The sequence below is a fragment of the Oncorhynchus nerka genome, linkage group LG4 (assembly GCF_034236695.1).
Source record: "Oncorhynchus nerka isolate Pitt River linkage group LG4, Oner_Uvic_2.0, whole genome shotgun sequence".
Classification (NCBI taxonomy): domain Eukaryota; kingdom Metazoa; phylum Chordata; class Actinopteri; order Salmoniformes; family Salmonidae; genus Oncorhynchus; species Oncorhynchus nerka.
This window is the reverse complement of record NC_088399.1, coordinates 37,717,464-37,723,743: the sequence shown is the minus strand read 5'-3', so window position 1 is coordinate 37,723,743 and position 6,280 is coordinate 37,717,464. Positions and strand designations below refer to the sequence as shown.

Genomic DNA, 6,280 nt, shown 5'->3' with positions numbered 1-6,280 from the left:
GATGATCCTTACCTTGATCCCTACGGTTTGGAAATCATACCAGAGCCCACACAAACATATCGGTCTCTAAACTTAGAGCTGTTGCCTGGCCTTTTGTGTAGATTGTTGACCAAAAATTACAATTACATCCATTTTAATTCCACTTTGGAACACAAGATAATGTGGAAAAAGTCAATACTTTCTACAGCATACATTATTATTGCCAAATAAGACAAGAAAATGTAAGCAACGACACACAGCAGGAGGGAGCTGAAGGACACCAGTATGAGGCCTAGGTTCATGTAATGAAAAAGTGTAACACCAAATCAAAATATATCTGCAGTGCAGCTAGGGCCACATCAACCCTAGACACAAGAACATGCTAAGATAAACGTGTTTATTGATTCATGGTATGACAGATAAGATAATGTCATTGGAATTACCTTTCTAATTCATGTTATAATGGAATTTAAATAAACTATCCTAATTTGGATGATTTATTCGTAAACATTTGGTCTTATTTCATAACGGAATGGAATAGGCAATTATGGATACGGCAGTGTATCAGGAGGTCGTTTATCCCTCTAGGTCTTCCACCAAGGAACGGTCTGCTTTTTTCAGGGCCTGGTAAAACTGTTCCTGTGCAGTTTTCCCCTTGTTATTAACCATGGTCAGCAGAGCTTCATTTTTCTTGGTCCGTGTGGTTTTGATATCTATCTCCTCTCTATCCTCCTCACTCAGAACCCCAAGGTCTATGAGACTGCTGAGGATGGGACGAAGGTTGCCCATCCTGTTCTCCAGAGCATTCTTGTGTGTTTTCAGGAAATCATGAACTGATGACCCCATGGGGCAGGAGGGTCTGGTGTGCTGGGGTGCCGCAGACAAAGGGCCTGCAAGAGAAGAGGACTCACTGTTATAATAAATATCCATAGAGATAGAGATGAGTCAAATGGAAATCATTCTAGCTGCCGTATGCGCAAGCTCGAACGATTGGTACGATTGAGTGTGAATGTTTTATGTCAATATTTGTCAATAATTGAACTTTTGTCTCATATGAGTGCAATTCTCAGTTTACTCATTTTGTGCAAAATCATTGTGTTAAAAGTGTAGATTTTACACTACCCGTCATCACCTGTATGATAATGGACTGCCCCAATGGTGTTACCAGTCATTATGGGAGCGTTGACACTGGACCCATTATTGGCTGAGATGTTGAAGGGTTGGCCAGAAGAAGACCCAGATTCCGGACCAGATGCCATTCTATGTCACTAGACACAGAACATTTGAATAGGAGGGAAAACATGGTCTATTTCATTTTGTAAAGTTGACTGAAGTCCTAGACCTATCAAGGAATACAGACATGGAGACAGCATACAGCCAATTTGAGTCACGTCTCATGTAGACAGAATATGATTGCTGATTTGATCTACAAAACATCTACTCAGCCTACGTTAAGCATTGTCTCTCAACCTGGTCTCGGAGCATTTTGTATTATTCTGTATGTAAACCGAGAAACTCCGTTTAGTATAATATGTTTTGTATGGTATGTATTAATTTGTGTATGTCCATTTCGTATTATATGTTACAAAATACAATGAATTATATGTTATGAATTTGCTAAACTTACAATATGTTACAAATTTCCAAAACGTATGATATGTTACGAATTATAGCTAGGTGGCTAAGATTAGGGAGTTTGCGAACATTAGCTAGACTAGGAGTTACGGTTAGGGTTCAATTGTAATTTTGTAACTAAATCCAGGCTGTATAACATTTGGCCCAGCATTGTCCGCGGTAGGCCGTCATTGCAAATAAGAATGTGTTCTTAACTGACTTGCCTAGTTAAATAAAGGTGAAAAAAAATGTTTTAAAGTTTAGGAGTTGGGTTATGGTTAGGATTGGGTGAAGGGTTATCTAAACGGGTTAAGTTTTTGCCTTGATAAGTAACTATTTGTCTTATGTAACCATACCAAACATAGCATATCACAGTAAATGAATTCCTTCAGATGTATACATTCAGAATAATATGAAATGCTCTGAAACCAGGTTGTTTCTCTCTACCGATTACAGTATAGGACATTACATAACTGCTAAATGTCGTTAAGAACATAAATATACAATGCAAGTCAAACACACATGTATTTGTCAAATTACGCACTGTTCATTGCATTATGCCAGTTTACAAGGTCAGGAAAAAAACATCCAACTCCGTCACTCAGATTTTCGATTATATTCCAAACGAATTCAAATCGCACATAAATTAACACATTCTATTGGGAAATATCTCAAACATCGCCTTACCAAGGTTGATGTTCTAGCTCGGGAGATGTAGGCTACCTTTGTATGAATGTTCTCTTCTCTTTTAAAGTTACAAAAGTTTAGAAGGAAACTACAGAAGACTATTTTCACTTTCGCTTTCTGATGCATTACGTCTCTATCACACCGATTGACAAAGGCGTTTTGGTATATGTTTCAAATGGAACGCTGTGTTGGCCTTGCAGCATTGCAGAGGCAGTTGTGTGTGGTGCGTTCGTTGGATTTATGGAACGTATTCGTCGAACTACGTGTATATGGCTTGACAGAAATGTAGGCAGAAGGAGAATTTTGAACTGTTGCTGCACACATATCCAGATGATGCTGGGCACACTATTGGTGTGATCGGGGCGTGAGCCTATCAGTGCTGTTAGTTGATGTTGTAAACCTATACAGGAATACAACCACATATGGTTGTTAATAAGAACTCAAAGGACATGCAACTTAGACTGTCGAAATTGAATGCATATCTCGTTTTTGAGTTCTAATTAACAACCATATGTGGTTGTATTCCTGTATAGGTTTACAACAACAACTGCAATTCTACACATTTTCCCATATGGATTAGAGAAAATGTTGCAATTTTAAAGCAAGCTTTCTGCAATTCTTTATATTTTGTTATAGGGCGGAGGGGATTTGAGCAGTTTTAAAGCTAGTTTCCTGCAACTCAACCCATTTTGCCAAGACTTAAAGTACCAGTCAAGGGTTTTTCTTTATTTTACCATTTTCTACATTGTAGAATAATAGTGAAGACATCCAAACTGTGAATTAAAAACTTATGGAATCATGTAGTAACCAAAAAAGTGCATCTTCAAAGTAGCCACCCTTTGCCTTGATGACAGATTTGCACACTCTTGGCATTCCCTCAACCAGCTTCTCTTGGAATGCTTTTCCAACAGTCTTGAAGGAGTTCCCACATATGCTGAGCACTTGTTGGCTGCTTTTTCTTCACTCTGCAGTCCAACTCATCCCAAACCATCTCAATTGGGTTGAGGTTGGGTGATTGTGGAAGCCAGGTCTTCTGATGCAGCACCCCATCACTCTCCTTATTGGTCAAATAGCCCTTGCACAGCCTGGAGGTGTGTTGTCCTGTTGAAAAACAAATGATAGTCCCACTAAGCGCAAACCAGATGGGATGGCGTATTGCTGCAGAATGCTGTGGTAACCATGCTGGTTAAGTGTGCCTTGAATTCTAAATAAATCACTGACAGTGTCACCAGCAAAGCACCCCCACACCATCACACCTCCTCCTCAATGCTTCACAGTGGGAAACACACATGCGGAGAGCGACCGTTCCCCTACTCTGCGTCTCACAAAGACACGGCAGTTGGGACTAAAAATCTCACATTTGAACTCATCAGACCAAAGGACAGATTTCCACCGGTCTAATGTCCATTTCTTGTGTATCTTGGCCAAAGCAAGTCTCTTCTACTTATTGTTGTCCTTTAGTAGTGGCTTCTTTGCAGCAATTTGACCATGAAGACCTGATCCTCCAGTTGATGTTGAGATGTGTCTGTCACTCGTCACTCTGTGAAGCATTTATTTGGACTGCAATTTCTGAGGCTGGTAAACTCTAATGAATTTATCCAAGGCAGCAGAGGTAACTCTGGGTCTTCCTTTCCTGTGGCGGTCCTCATGAGAGCCAGTTTCATCATAGTCCGTGATGGTTTTTGCGACTGCACTCGAAGAAACTTTCAAAGTTCTTGAACTTTTCTGGATTGACTGTTACACCAGTCTTCGCTTTGGCTCCACCTCCTGTCCAGTTCAGGCGTTCAGTGTCGCCGGCCTTCTAGCTACTGCCGAACCTACTGCTGGCAAACACCCTTCACTCATCAACCCCGGCTGTCTCGTCATCATTACACACACCTGGTTCCAATCCCCACACTATAAATACTCCCTCTGCCATTTGTCTTTGTTGGTCATTGTAAATATTACTTGTTTTCCTGAGAGGAATCTCTCCTACTATTTCCTGAGTATATTATATTTTGCACTTTGGGATCGCCCTGTGCCTTTTTGTTTATGGAGATATATTTTGAACACAACAGCATTTAGGTTTCATCCATCTTTGATCTATGGTGCTTAAATAAACTCAGTAGTTCTAAACCTGCGACTGCCTCCTGCCTACTCCTCTCTACACCAGTGATAGAATGACCGACCCACCACGACTCGTGCCTGGAGCGCCTCGGGACTGCCATGGACTACGTGCCTCGGACCTACACCAGTGACAGTGCCTGACCTTCATGTCTTAAAGAAAGAATGGACTGTTTTTCTTTGCTTATTTGAGCTGTTCTTGCCATAATATGGACTTGGTCTTTTACCAAATAGGGCTAACTTCTGTATATCACCCCTACTTTGTCACAACAACATTTGATCGACTCAAATGCATTAAGAAGGATTACACACACATGAACTTTTAAGGCACACCTGTTAATTAAAATCCATTGCAGGTGTCTACCTCATGAAGCTGGTTGAGAGATTGCAAAGATGTGTGCAAAGATGTCATCAAGGCAAAGGGTGGCTACTTTGAAGAATCTCAAATAACACATGTTTGATTTGTTTAACACTTTATGGGTTACTACATGATTCCATGTGTTATTTCATAGTTTTGATGTCTTCACTATTATTCTGCTATGTAGAAAATAGTAAAAAATAAAGTAACCCTGGAATGAGTAGGTGTGTCCAAACTTTTAACTGGTACTGTATGCCGTGTTAATGAAATCTTGGAGAGTGACTAACAAAATCAATGGGCCCCCCCTGTAGGTCAGGGCCCCTGGGCACATGACCTGCATGCAGGTCTGTTTTTGGCCATGATTACTGCAAGTTTACATAGCTGGTTAGACTGATTTACCAATCGAAACATTGTTAGATAATATGGTTAATTCCATCTGGACAACTATGTAAGAATGCTGTTCATTGACTACAGCTCAGCATTCAACACTATAGTACCCTCCAAGCTCATCATTAAGCTGGAGGCCCTGGGTCTCAACCCCGCCCTGTGCAATTGGGTCCTGGAATTTGATGGGCTGCCCCCAGGTGGTGAAGGTAGGAAACATCTCCACTTCACTGACCCTCAACATTGGGGCCCCACCGGGGTGGGTGCTCAGCTCCCTCCTGTACTCCCTGTTCACCCATGACTGTGTGGCCATACACACCTCCATCTCAATCATCAAGTTTGCAGACGACACAATAGTAGTGGGCTTGATTACCAACAACGACGAGACAGGGAGGAGGTGAGGGCCCTCGGAGTGAGGTGTCAGGAAAACAACCTCACTCAACATCAACAAAACAAAGGAGATGAACGTGGACTTCAGGAAACAGCAGAGGGAGCCCCCCCTATCCACATTGAAAGGACAGTTGTGAAGAAGGTGGAAAGTTTTAAGTTCCTCGGCGTACACAGCACAGACAAACTGAAATGGTCAACACACAGACAGGAGGCTGAAGAAATTTGTCGTCACCTAAACCCTGACAAACTTTTACAGATGCACAATTGAGAGTATCCTGTCGGGCTGTATCACCGCCTGGTACGGCAAATGCACCCCCCTCGACCACAAGGTTCTCCAGAAGGTTATGCGGTCCGAACAATGCATCACTGGGGGCAAACTACCTGCTCTCCAAGACACCTACAGCATCCGATGTCACAGGAAGGCCAAAAAGATCATCAAGGACAACAACCACCCGAGCCACTGCCTGTTCACCCCGCTACCACCCAGAAGGCGAGGTCAGTACAGGTGCATCAAAGCTGGGACCGATAGACTGAAAAACAGCTTCTACCTCAAGGCCATCAGACTGCTAAACAGCAATCACTAACTCAGATATGCTGCTACCTACATAGAGACTCAAATCACTGGCCACTTTAACAATGTTTACATATCTTACATTACTCATCTCATATGTATATACTGTACCTTATACCATCTTTGCACCTTGCCTATGCTGCTCGGCCATCGTTCATCCATATATTTATATGTACATATTCTTATTTCATCCC

At 41.9% G+C, this 6,280-nt stretch overlaps 1 long non-coding RNA gene across 1 annotated transcript; it reads right to left on the bottom strand.

Moving 5' to 3' along the window:
• Positions 1–362: 362 nt before the first annotated feature.
• Positions 363–2,414, bottom strand: LOC115128906 (uncharacterized). Its single transcript, XR_010463675.1, has 3 exons — positions 2,281–2,414; positions 1,112–1,247; positions 363–869 (listed from the first exon to the last, which is right to left on the bottom strand). It is a non-coding gene; the product is annotated as an uncharacterized LOC115128906 (long non-coding RNA).
• Positions 2,415–6,280: the final 3,866 nt, after the last annotated feature.